Raw genomic sequence first — 14630 nt, forward strand, 5'->3', positions numbered from 1 at the left:
CCACCTTCAAAACCAAATACTATGAATAATTAGTATAATGTATAGGCCTATACAGTGTATTAAAATAAACATAATACATATGAAACATAACAGTGACAATAACTAGATCGATATTTTCAAGAAATTTTTTTCAACTCAATCTTTCTTTTAGCTTATACATTTTTAAGGGCTTGTTGTGGATTAATTATACGAATCGACAAATGTTTACATAAAAATTCGTCATTGATGAACTAAGGAAATACTTAGTCTATAATGGAAAATATGTTAGATTATGTGTTGTATGTATTTCCACTGCGCTCATGAGAATTACATATTTACTTTCGCCTTTTCCATATTGGATTTATGTAACTAACTAATTATATCTTTACTAAAATTTTTACTTAAAAGTTTCATTAAAAGTAATCTGAGGTAAATGTGCTACCTGCAGGATACTATTCAACAAGAATTGGTTCCTTGTACATTTTTACTTGAATAAGATTACTTTAATGTTGGTTAAATGTTGAATTTTGCTCCAGGCCTACTATATATATATATATATATATATATATATATATATATTATATACTCATTATATACTCATTTCAATCAGTATTCTCCACAGTAATTATTTACAGACCATTTCGTTGTTGTTTTTTTTTATTATGTTCAAAACTAATATTGTAAATTGTAATTTCAAGATCGAATGAATAAATTGTATATTAAATGCAGTTATTTAATACAAATTTCGTATTTAATTGACATTTCAATAAACCCTCAGTCGGGATTAAACCCTATACTTTAGAATTTTTACCGTTATGCTGTTGCTAGTTCACGAATGAATTTATTTTTACCCATGTTTACATAAAAGTCATGTCACTTGCCTGCTTAAATTCATTTTATGGTGAAATCTAATTAATGTTTACTATTCTCCTTGATTATTCTCCAAACAGTTTCTTAACTTAGCAGACGGGTGACTATCACAATCTTGACTCCCCTTGAGGTTAGCTCGAGATGCTTGTTATCTTCTTGTTCTGAGATTGACAAACTTTTAAACAGGTGTCATGTGTGCTGAACTACGTCTGTAAATATGAAACATCTTTCGTGTTCTTCTCTCTTTACGGTTTTTTGGAAATATGCATAGTTTACTATATTTAAAAAATGTTATATTCTATGCACTACCTCTTTTACATCGTGTTTAAATATGCTTATTATAAAAGCTTGATTATAAAATCAAAGTTTAGGAATATTATCTATCTTGTAGGGTATTTTCATTCAAGGTAGTAATTGAATAAAAATAATAAGTATCTTGCAAACGTGATGGTGTGTTTAGTATATGTTTTTTTGCTCCTGACCTGAAGCAGCTTACTCACACCATTGACTATATATATACTCAATGCTCATACTAACTAAAAATGCATAATCAGGCTTATATTGATTACTGTGTGGGTTGTTTCCACTTTTATTTTGGAAATAAATGAGATGGCTCACAAATGGAAAAAGGAGAACAAGAAGAGAGTTGTTTGAAGATAACTACTCTTATTTAAGTATTTGTTAAACTATATTCACCACCAAATAAGTTTTACAATAGCATTGCATTCAATCATGAAAATTTTTTAACAATAATCAGAACTGATTGTAACGAATAATTACTGAACAAAACTACTTCTATCAGACCTGAAAATGAAATCTATAAACATTTTCAAACAATAAAAACAACCATTAAAACAATCCATCACTATACTCATAGGCGGCTTTTGTTTCAAATTCAAATGTTTTTATTTTTCATGGTATAAACATATTTTCTGTTGTATTGGTAACTAACTAAACTATGATATCCTAACTTTATTTGTTAATGCCACATAGCTTAGCATATTAGATTCAGAAAGTATGGTTGGCTAATCATCCTTATTAACTAATGTATATATATATACAGGGTGATCAACTCAAGGAGGCCACCATTGGGATATCGGAAACGGTAAGAATTAGAGAAAACTTTAAATGGGGGGACATTCCTTTATTTTTTGCGGCAGTTAAAAATATGATTCAATTTTTTCGAATATGATGTTTTCTTTTTTTCTATATTTCAATTTTTTCTATATTTTATGATGTTTTCGGATAGAACAGGCAATTTAAAAACTTTTTTATTCTTGACATTTTTTCGATAAACCTACTCGTTTAGGAGTTACAGCCTATGGAAAAATGACTTCCGGTGTACATTTTACATCATGTAGCTCCTAAACAAGTGGGTTTATAGCGAAAATGCGAAAAGTAAATAAGTCAAATAAGTCTTAAAATTGCATCCACATTCCAAAAAGACCATAAAATTCGTTAAAACTATTAATTCTATTATTTCAAAAATGGCGGCCATTTTCCAAAATGGCGGCAAACTTGAAAAGTGGAAAACTGTGTATAGCAAAGAGTAAACAAGTCAAAGAAGTCTTAATATTGCATCCACATTCCATAAAGACCATAAAATACACAGTTTTCCACTTTTCAAGGTAAATAAACTATCTGATGTGAATAATGAGAATATCGTAATTTGAAAATTTGTATTATATTAAGACTACTAAAATACACAGATTTAGTTAAGAAGACAGATTAAAATTTTAATGTGGTGTCTACTAAAATTCATTACTGAAGTATTATAGTAAAGTTATGGATAACATGTCTGCTGGATTTATATACTTCTTTACAGTACAATTTAAACAAGTCACTAATGAAAGATTCTAATATTGCTTCGTAAACCAAACGATGAGAGTTCAGTAAACAACCAAAATATAATAATTATATATTAGTAAAGCTAACTTACAACAAGGATCTCAAAATGACAGAAAGCGGTGCTTTATGTTCTGAGGTCCCGGGTTAAAATCTCGCCAACCATCAACGGATTTTATCTATGTGCTAATGCCGCCATCCTTTATCACTAGATTGGAGAAATTAGAAAAACAATTCTGTGCTAAAACTAGCATCCTGGGATATGAAGATGGGGCACATACAAAAATCCAAGGGAATTAAGTTAATATTTTAATGAAATAAAATAGTAAAATGGAGATGTTATGTTTTGCCGCTGACAACACAAATTGTATGCTTCGTAGCATTTCTTGCATTTGCATGAATAACGGAAATAGTTTAATTTGCCCTAGTTTCCCTTGAGGTTATGAAACTGGTTTATGTAAACGGTTTAACCATTGCGTTGTTTCAATGGTTTTTATTCTATTGAGGCGTGTTCTTTTTTTACGTTATACAGTATATTTAAATTAATATTTTTTTTTTATTAACGATTGTTTAAAACTGGTGTGTATCAAAGTAGACAAATCTCCATGTGTGAAGTCAAATATATATTTTTATAAACAATTTTCAATATTTAAAAGTGTACAAAATGTACCAAAATATCTGAGTGGCTGTGATCCAATTTTTACAGTATTTTAGAAATAATTTGAGTGCTGCTGTAAACCAAATAGATATTGATGTTTCAAAACTGAGCCGAGTTGTCCTTGAACCTTGGACTTTGAAAACTTCAATAAAGTTTAAAAGCATTGAATAGTACAGTTCACTGGCTATCTAGGTCTTAGTCAGCAAAGAGGCGTTCAGATAATTCATTCTTCCCTTTATTCAACTATGCTTCAAACTACCCATTGGCGTGTCGTCATTGTTGTTGAACAAGTTAGTCAAAGAAAAATAAAACAAACTTTATTTATGAACAAATATTGAGTAAAACCTTATTATACATGGACAAGATTTTCCTTGAAAAAAATAAGAAGTAAAGGACAATTCGGTGTATGTAGTTTCGAACCGTCAAAATCTATTTGGTATGCACCAGCATTCCGATTATTTGTTACACTCTGTTAAATAATACATCTATCATAAAATAGTCTCTTAAAATATAACGTGAGATACGTGCGATGGAAAAAGATTACTCGCCTTAATTTATGAAAAATAGCTGTGGATGAAATACTCATGAGAATAAAACCTTGTACAATAAGATTTTTGTCAAAAATATGAAAACCCAACGAAGTGTTAGATTTACTATCTTACACTTGTGGGACCAGTGACCTGTTTATTTGCTATTTCTACCGTAACGCTCATTCTGTGTCTTGAAATTGCCACATAACCTACTTTGCAGATATAGACGTACAGTTGAGAGTTTGTTGAACTGACAAAACTGTCAACCGAACATCGATTACTTTGAGTTAACCTAAGGGATGAGGCAATGTCATTTTATTGTTTTTTGTAGCAGTATTTGAAAATAAACATTGTTGAGGATCTATATAAATAACAGTGCTTGTGTCATTATCGTTGGTTATACTTATTGCTATAAGTGATGTAGAAAAGATTATACCCGTTATATTTAGCCACGAAATAAACGCGATCTAAATGGCTTTGCAATCGCCTCGGAAATATACAAAACACATTATATGTGTAGAGTGAAGCATATAGACTAATGATGTGACACATTAGCCTGAGTATCATATAATGCTATCTACTGTGGAAGACATTGATGTAACACTATTCCACGATACACTAGGAGGTCATAGGACTATATTCTTAGTTTAATATTAACTATCAGATGTACGTCGTACGTAAATAATCACAACCACGCAATATTCTCTTCTTTCTAACTTCATTTTATGCTTGTTCGGATAAGTTGCTGGTATATTGTCAAGTATAACAGGATTTTTACTATTATTGTAAAATTTTAAATACAGTAGTTGTTTCTAAAGGTCAAATTCAAACGCATTCACGTAAGTTTTGTGTTCTTTGACACGTCTGAAAATGTTTAAATAAAATCAAAACATTCATTTGTTTACGAATATGAGTTTTTTTTTTGTGAAACAACTGTCACCATTTTCACCGCCTCGCTGTATGTTGTTGTCATCCCAGGACATTGACGAAATGAAGTTTTGGTCCAAACATTTTCCCTTCCTGGATTAAAAACCAATGATTAACCCACCTATTCATTGATTATGTATTTATATGCATGATTTGTATGATTTATTGAACATTTATCATTGAAAACTAATCCAGCCTGATTTTGAATGTGAAATCTGTTACACTACTTCTTCAAGACTTTTTAATAAATTTTTTTCAAATTTTCGAGTTTGATTTTTGAGGTGATAGGTTTTAGTTCGACCTGAAACAAAAAAAGTTGTTGTCGAAGTGATGTCTGTCGTGTGTGTGTGTCTGTCTGTATGTATGTATGTGTACAAAGCTATAGTCCAATTTTGATGAAATTGGGTATGTAGTTTACTAATCCCTGGTATATCTACGTGTTTTTTTTATTTCTTTGAAATTCTGATTTTTTAATGGTGATTTTTCAGTAAAAACCAAGCGAAAAATCTAATAACTTTTTAAATGGACGAACGATTTTGATAAAGTTTTAGTATGCTTTAGATTCTTTAGATTTAGTAGACCATTAAATTCTGAACAAAATTGTAGAACTCTCTTTCTGTAAATATTATGGTTCAACGGTTATTGTAACTTATGTTATATGTCCATTAAAACGCATTAAATAAGAGAAAATCAGATCTTTGAAAAATTCGGCTTTGATTGAAATTGGTATATGATGGTCCTTATAACTCTTAACCCAGGCACTTTAGGTAAAAAAATAGAACAAATTAATAACTAGCTGATTTTTGGTGTGGTGTTAGTGTGTCATTAGGTAAGTATTTTCTGAAAGTTCCCCTCACTTCCTCCGCTTGCTTCACCCAGTAAAGGGCTAGAAAGGGTCTAAGTGACGTAAAAATACAAAAATCTTTATTGAGTGACACCAGTGTCACCGATTTTAGTGGTTTTAGTCTTAAATCATTCAGAATGAAAGTGGTCATGCTAAATATTTGCCGCAACAATAATTTATAGCACTTTAAGGCGTTTTATTTGATATATTTTAATTTTTGATTTTAAAAACTATATAAAAAAATAAATAAAACTCCTGCATCATTTGTAAGATATGTAATATTGGACTTTCTTTACCTTAGTTTTTTTAATCTTATTTACAACAAATACTCACATATCAACAAATAAAAAAATAGCTAAGATAAGTTAATAATTTTTCCTGCACATTTTAGAAAAGTACGGATCAGTTTCTTGGGGCGAATTTCAACCCGTCCAAAATAAAGCATATTCTTTACCTACATACAACCTTTCTTGTAAATCCCGCATCAACATCTTAATCATCCTACAGAGATGTGGGAGGTCAATTGGCGCAGCCTCCAAAACAGCGGCTACACATGGCAGAACAAGTTGAGTTTAGATGCCTCTTCCCTTGATAAACAATCTGTCGATGGACATACAGATGAGTTATATACTAATTTTATAATGTCCTCCCTAATAATCTGGGCAGCCACTTCAACTATTTTCTTGCACTTGGTCTCCAAATCCGTCATTCTATCAGCGTTCCATGACCCCCGTAATTGTTTGTGAGAAGTATCACTCAACGTTACAACTGTTACATTTCCCCTTCCCACTTAAGTCGAAAATGTAATTTTCTTCCTAAAATGCTCGGACAGCTTCCTAACTAAGTATTATTAACTGTAAATTTCCTTTCCTGGTAAAAATTCTTCCATTTTTTCTAATAGCTCAGTGACGCTAAACTGGGATTCGTCGTTATTTTCAATGTAACAACATAATTTTAAAAATGCATCTCTTTTAGTGACGTCTTCTGGTCTACCTACACCTTTTTCTGATGTGTTTCTAAAAAATGTAGAATAACAGTCACGGCAATACTTTGCTTGGGTGGCTACTAAATCTCCAACACCCGCTATTCGGGATAAAATCAAATGACCCCATTCATCTTTACGTTCTATAGCAGGTTTCTTGACGGAGTTAAATATTGTTAGGGTACGCACTTCATGCACAACCTTTCTATATTTTTGTGGGAGTTTTGTACTGGCTCAGTTCAAGGCATCTTTGCCACAAAACAAACAGTGAACTTTAATGTCAAACACCGAATCGATGCTTGAACGAGAGAGAGAGACGACTAGGGCCCTCATCTAGGTCCAAACAGGACGAATCAGATGACTGACGCTGCGACGCAATTAGCTGCAGCAATGGACGATGGTCGTGTATACTACGTTTGACACTTTTCATGGATGTTTTACCTTCCTAAATATGTCGAACGTTGTCCCCACGCTCTTCACTGGCATGTAAAAGAGCAGGAATACCTCGGGTGACGACATTTTGTCAGGTTCCCTGCTTCGAGAAGGCTCTCTCCACCCAAGATACAGCTTTCCATGACACCAAGCGAAATATGCGTAGCTTCAAAACTGTATTTTAATTTTAAGTCCATTTATTATGAAGTTTGTGTGAAAAAATAAACTTAAGTGATGATCCACACCATTTTCCACTTGTCAACAATCACAACACCTATATAAAGCAAAATTGTTCTATTACTGATTCACACAACATATTGTAAATGAACAATTGTACCACGAGTCTTCTAAAACAACTTCAAACATACTTATGTTTTTAGCGAATTTTCCCTGTAGGGAATAAGCTATTACCGTAGTACTCATGGTAAACAAAAATGTGGGCAAAAATTGGGTTTTCCCATTTTTGACCCTAAAAACTTAAAATTTAGCATTTTCTTTCCAAAACATATTGTAGAGCTTAAAAAAACAAATAATTTAGTGTATTGAAGCGTTATTATGCGCCTAATGGTTACAGAGAAAATTACAAAAAACTGTAAATTTAAAATTCCATGTTATTCTTATGGAGAATAAGTAAACTGTTGTAGTTTGCTTGTTTATGATCATATTTTGATCAAATTTGGAAAATGGATTCATTTCATACTAAACTATTAACATTTTACAAAAAACACCTTTTTACCCTTCCTGATGCAGCAAAGCTAAGTAGGTACATGTTATTTAAATAGGGAATAATTGTGATATTTTTAAGGAGACATTTTTTAGTGTAAATCCAAATCAGGCAAATGAAAATTTGCTTAGTCTGCAGGTTTGCTGCGGCGGGGGTATTTTACGTATAAAGCTGTGTACGTACATAATAACAGGTGTGAAAGCATTGTTGGGCAAACATTTTTTTTTCAGAGCTACCAACCCAAAATATCCAAACTTAAATTTCTCAACATCCTGTAGTTTTTATGATTTATTTTTTCGTATCCATGGATATGAGGGTTTTTGATATTATTATTTATTAGCATTCTTTTATTTATTTATTTATTAGACCATTTTAAGTTAATAAATGAGAAATTAAATAGTCAAAAATGCGCGAAGGATTCATACGCTGCGGTTCGGTGCTATTAACTTTACATCTATATTTTGGTCTAACTATGCCCATCCAAAATCACACTAATGATTCATATAATTGTTTCCTTGATTTTAAAATTTCTTGAATATATTTTAGGAAAAATAACAAATAATAAGTTGGGGTAGTAGCTGTCAAAAACTGCAAAATTCTCAGCAAAAACGCTTTAAATAACCTAAAATTTACTATAAAAATTAAAATAAATAAAAATAAAATGCCCTAAAGTGTTATGAATTATTGTTGCGGTGTTTATTTAGCATGACTACTATCATTCTGAATGATTTAAGACTAAAACCACTAAAATTGGTGACATTGGTGTCACTCAATAAATATTTCCGTACTTTTACGTCACTTAGACCCTTTCTAGCCCTTTACTGTGTGAAGCAAGCGGAGGAAGTGAGGGGAACGGAGGAAGTGAGGGGAACTTTCAGACAAGACTTACCTAATGACATACTAACGCCACACCAAAAATCAGCTGGTTATTAATTTGTTCTATTTTAGGTCATTTTTTTCTAAAATTCCTGGGCTAATAGTGCAATTCCCCATTGTTGTAAAATTACGGTTCACAAGATAGTGTAATTTGTGTTATTTTCCCATTTGAAAAAACACGGAAAAGTTCTTCGAAAAAAAGTTCCGGTTGAAATTTGTTGGTTATGGTCCCTATAATTCTGAACAAAATAGTGCAACCACCCATTCCTGTAAAAATTGCGGTTCAAAAGTTAATGAAAATTTTGTGATTTTACCTACCGTCATAGTAAGGCCCTACTCTCATTGCTTATACTTACCCATGAAAAAGGTTGTTGACAAGCTAAAGGAAGAAAGTATGTGGCAGATTGCTGATACCGTTTATTTTAATTTGGTATGGTCACGCCATCAAACTACTACGATTCAGGTTAAAATAAAATTAGAACAAAACATTCCTTGTAAATTTTGAAATGCTCACATACCCAAAGCCAGCATTTCTCCAGATTGTTCTAAAAACATTCAACTTTTGTGATATGTGTTGTTAGGTTACTTTCTTTGTATTTAATAATAACTTGTCAGTTAGTTGTTAGAAAAGAGAACGAATTGAAAGATTAATTTTCGCTGTCCTAATGCAAACATGCTGTATACCAAGCCATTTATACAAAAATAGTACGCACTAAGCTCTTATAAAGCTATCATTCTAACGATATTTTCTGCTTTGCGCAGTCTTTAACCAACGATATTTAATAATTCCTGTAAAATAACTTTAATACTCCAATACGTTTTGAACTAGCACATACATATTTAGTCCAATATTATTTACACCTTTATGTTTGGAAACTACCAAGTATCACTTTTGTCTATGATAGAGTACAATCTGCTTTTAATTTGAAAAGTTCATTAGACACATATTACACGTATACTAACAAACCCGAAAAATAACTTCTCATGAAGCATTATACACTAAACGACATTAAATATATTGACAGATAAATTGTGTATTAATTGTGACTTGAATAATGAATATCTTTGGTGGAAGCAGCGCCTACAAGAGTTATTGCTGTAATAATCGATAACTACTCCTAATTTGAAGTCTTCCCCTTATAATATCCTTGGCTTTATACTGTTTCTCAACTTCTGTACTTGGAAAAAAAGTAATCCTCGGTGGTATGAATAGAGACCGGTTTCAACCCTCTCGAGGTGTCATGATTAATCCCTAACGTGAAAAAGTTATTACGGCAAAAATTATGAAAACAATCATAAACAAAACAAGAACATAGACACACATAAAAAAAATACTGCATGACCATAAAACTATTTAATCAAGGTGGGGTTCTAGGTTCAGAGGGTCTGTCTAGGCTGACCGTCGCGTCGTCGTGTTCTTCCTTTGCCCTCGCACCACCCTTTTTTTGTATCAGAACTTATGTCGTATTAGGTATCAGATCGTTATGTCGTCTTTTGATAATTTCTCTAGGAATTAGACTTATTTGTACAAGATCTGATTTTAACGACGTCTTTCCGCTGAGTATAGGTCCGTTGAGGGGGGTTTTCGGCCTTGAAAATCTCACACTCCTCAATAGTATTCAGAAAGCAACCTCTTTTTTAGGAAAACGTTCTATTTGATGGTTTCGTGAATATTAAAACATCCTGGCTATTATTAATCGGATGATCAGCAAACGCAGAGCTCAAAATTGTGAATGGATAGTTTTGGTAAGGAACACCCCTCATTTGATATAGTTTACCTAAATGCAAGTCATATAAACTAAATGAAACATTTGAGCTCGATATCTTTGCCAGGGTAAGTTAGTGCACAACCACAAAGTCCTTAAAAAGGTTCCTTTGTATTTTCAGATAACCGTTATTACAAGAGTGTTCAGACATCTGAATTAAACTGTGTGCTATTCCAGTAATATAATAACCTAATGTAAAAAATGGATTTAGCAAATATTCCTTTCAGTTTTGAGGGTTTATTTTCACAAATTATTAACAACCATCTGATTTCTTTAAATATTCATTGAATATTATTACAGTATACAACATCGAGTTCAATATTTCTACTAACTTATCCCAATACATTTTACGTTATTCTGGCAGCAATGTGTTAGCAAAAATCTCTTTCTATGATTAAAAGCAAAACTTGATCGATTATTAAAATTGCATTTTCTTCCAATATAATATTTAATTGTTGGAAGTATATCTGTACAGAAATTGGCTAAATGTTTCAATAGAATGTTAAGGATCATTAGTCCAAATGCAGTAAGAGGAAGAAACATAAGTATATACATTGTTACTATTAATTAATAGTTACTATTAATATGACACAACAGTTCGTTGGCTTAAGTCAATTGTTGAAATATATTTAGATATTGCTAACCCCATTATGTCGTATCGACCCCTTTCATTTAAAATTTGGTAAGTAATTAATTTATTACAACCGTTTGTTATTATAGTATATTTCATCACTAGGGCCTAAAGTGGCTCTTTTTGTCCGTGTGGTGAACTATATTTTTCGTCATACTGCATCATTAATTCACAAATTAAGCTAAAAAACGAAGTATTTTTTATGAATAGATGACCTCTCAAAACAACTTCCATCTTGTTTTCAATTCCACCAAATGCAAATATGCAGCTGTCAGCTAAAGTGATTCAATAATTTCGTCTATTATGATTGTGTTACAGTAGGATATTATACCATCGATATGTTGAGCGATCGACAACAATAGCCTAACCTACTACCTAACCTACTAGATACCTTACATAATAAATCAATCGATAAATAATTTCAATGGATACGATTGCCACTCCCAAAATATACAACTGTTTACAACAGCAGATTTTTACTCCATGGAGACTAAAAATGAGGGAGTAAAAATGCTACTTTAGACCCACAACGCATGCATTAAAAATTGCGGCTTTCGCTGTCGTATGACAAAAAAGTTATTTTTAATATTGTACAAATCTGCTTTGGAAAAGTGTTTGCTTGTTTGTAATTCTGAAGTACATCTCCATGTGAATAACAAGCAAATCTCTATGTGAATATCATACCTATTGCATCATCAGTGTTCATTTTCAATTATGGACATTATTTATTTAACCAATGTTGTTAATAGATAATATAATTGGCGATTGGATACTGGATACATAAGCTACGACGATTTTGATAAAAAAGCTGGTTACTAATTTAACATGGGGATAGAATGTCAAGTTGTATTGGTAGTCAAAGATAACATAGAATACATTATTTTACTTTATAAATAAGTTAACTGATATATAGTAAATTTAAAACTCATTACTAAAACGAAACACATTACATTAATGACTCAACAACTTACCTGACACCTAAGGTATTTAGTAAAGAAAATAACGAAAGAGTAGCCTTTCTAGAGTAGTATATTTTTTAACGTTAATCTTTTTACAAGTAAGCTACTCTTTATTCAAAGAACCACTTGCATTTCAAATGCTGAAATATGGGAAAACTTTTGCGTTGTAAAATATGGCCCTTTAGGAATTCAGGGAAGTAACTATAAAAACATAAAACGATAAAAGTAACTGTGTTTTGTTTCTCCTTTACATGAATTAGTTTTGACGTAATATTTTACATTAAAATTGAAGATTTTAAATATAAGAGGGTTTTCAAGTATTTTGGAAAAGATATCTTGTGCAGTGTTACTTGTTTTTCAGTGCCGATAGTTTGATTTTTTCATTATCGGCGTGTGGCAAATACCATTGACTTTATAGTAGAGATATAAAGTCGATGCAAATACTTAAAACCCTTTAAGGCTTTCAAAATGTTACAAAAAGGTACACATGCAAAAACATTAATTAACTTGCATTTGTTAATATAATATAACTCAAAGGATTATTTAAGGCTAAATTGTTCTCAACCAGTTTCAACGCAGGTCTGTCAGTCGCTGTGCCGGCGTCCGTCAGTCAATTTTAGATGTCTTCACACCGATATTTTGGGATTGTTCGGATGGCTGACCTGTGTGTCATAAAAAAATAGTTAAAATTCATGTTTAGCTTCCAAACAGTGAAAAAAAAAGGTTTTACCCTTCGTCAAAAGAGCTTAATAATTGGTAACTGGCGTTACTTTTGATAAATATAAACTTTCTGCAAATATAAACATAGGTATCTCAATAATTTAAATATCTATCCAGAAATATTTTAATAGTATACACTAGCTATAGATTTACTTAAGGTAATACAATACACTATTGAGATATAGAATCATTTGACTTATACCTAACAGGAAGGGCTTTATTGCATGCAATACCGGTCATGATAGCGAGTTATTGCTTGCTTGTAGTTACAATATCATATGAGTTATGCCTTCCTGTCATGATACAATCGCCAACATAACTATTATACCGAGTTTACTATCATACAGCCCAAACATTTGTGATATAAGGACCTCTATTATCATGAATTGTTTCATAGTACTTTGACGTAGGATTGATGAAATTTTATAAGTATCAAAAACACAAATAGGAGAAGCTCAAATAAATATATATAACCAATTGAATCCACTCTTTTTCGTAACAACTCCTGTAACATAATTTCAACCCATTATCAAGAAAGTAAACGTTTTGTAATTTAAGTTATTTGAACTTATCATTTGAAGTTAGTATAAAGTCCACAACCGAATTGAAGTGTAGGTATTTGTGAAGAATGTGTAGGACATTACACGTAAAGCATAAAAGTGTTGTTAATTGGGGATTCAATGGTTAGACACTCTGGGAGAAAGTGTGAATAGAACGGGGCAGTATCAGATGTCAATCCTGGGGCAACCATTAAAACAAATCAAATCAGACTTGAATTGTATGCAAATGCTAAGCCAAATGTTGTTTATTTGCTTGTGGGTACACATGATCTTGTGCATGGGTATAATAGGGGTTGGGGAAAACGTACGGCATTGCAAAGCATGGCTAGCCTGCTGTCTACAGCTAGGCGGCTGTTTCCTTAATCCACGATCGTTGTCAACAGTGTCGTCTGTCAAAGATATATCAACCGTAGAGCCTTAGAACACTTCAATGATCAACTCGATCTAATGTGCAACAATTTCCGAGCTCATTTTGCAGAGGTAGATTTTATAATAAATAAAAGTTATCTAGGAAGGGATGGCCGACATCTCAATAGAAGAGATAATGCCTTACTTGGGGATTTTATGTTCTTCTATATCAGCCAGGTAATCGGAACCTTTGATTCTACTAAGTCTGATTGTTCCAAACAAGATGATAAAGTGATCGGCTCATGTTTTGTTCCTAATCCTGATGTCGCTGATGTCTCTGTGCTGATGTGTGGAGTTGTGATTGGTTAACCTTCGTCTTCGTCTTCTATATCATCCTCTTCATCAGGCCAGCATTCTTATTCATTGACATTAGTTTGTCTGGGGCTGATTCCTTGCTGCTGGGAGTGTTTTATCGCTTTCCTATTGTTGGGCAGCTGCTAGGCTTTGAGAATGCACTCTTCCACTTATTGTTCACGTAAAATTATGTCTTGATCGTAGGTGACTTCAACGCCAATTTACTCAAAACTATGAATACCGAAATCTGACTACATTATTCCATTCAGCCAACTTAAGTCACCTATGATCACGCATCATGCTGCTGAATCTGACACACTCATTGCGCTAAGCTTCTGACGGACAAGAAATGTTACATCATGGGCAGCTTCCCATTCCAGCAGTAACCCGGCTGACCTTATCTACAGTGTGTATTCAGTTAAAGCTACTAAGCCCAAGACAACATTTGTTAAGTATAGAGATTTTAAGAACATGAATGAGGCACATTTTATCTTAGATGTACAGTAAATACCGTGGCACACTATTCGAAATTTTGTCTCTGTTGATTTAATATTTGTAAAACTTAATAGTAACACAAATGATCTCTTTGATAAGCAAGCACCTATAATCACAACAAACATTTAAC

Source organism: Macrosteles quadrilineatus, unplaced genomic scaffold (genome assembly GCF_028750875.1).
Source record: "Macrosteles quadrilineatus isolate MER2022 unplaced genomic scaffold, UCM_ALF_1.0 Scaffold_8__2_contigs__length_117827958, whole genome shotgun sequence".
Classification (NCBI taxonomy): domain Eukaryota; kingdom Metazoa; phylum Arthropoda; class Insecta; order Hemiptera; family Cicadellidae; genus Macrosteles; species Macrosteles quadrilineatus.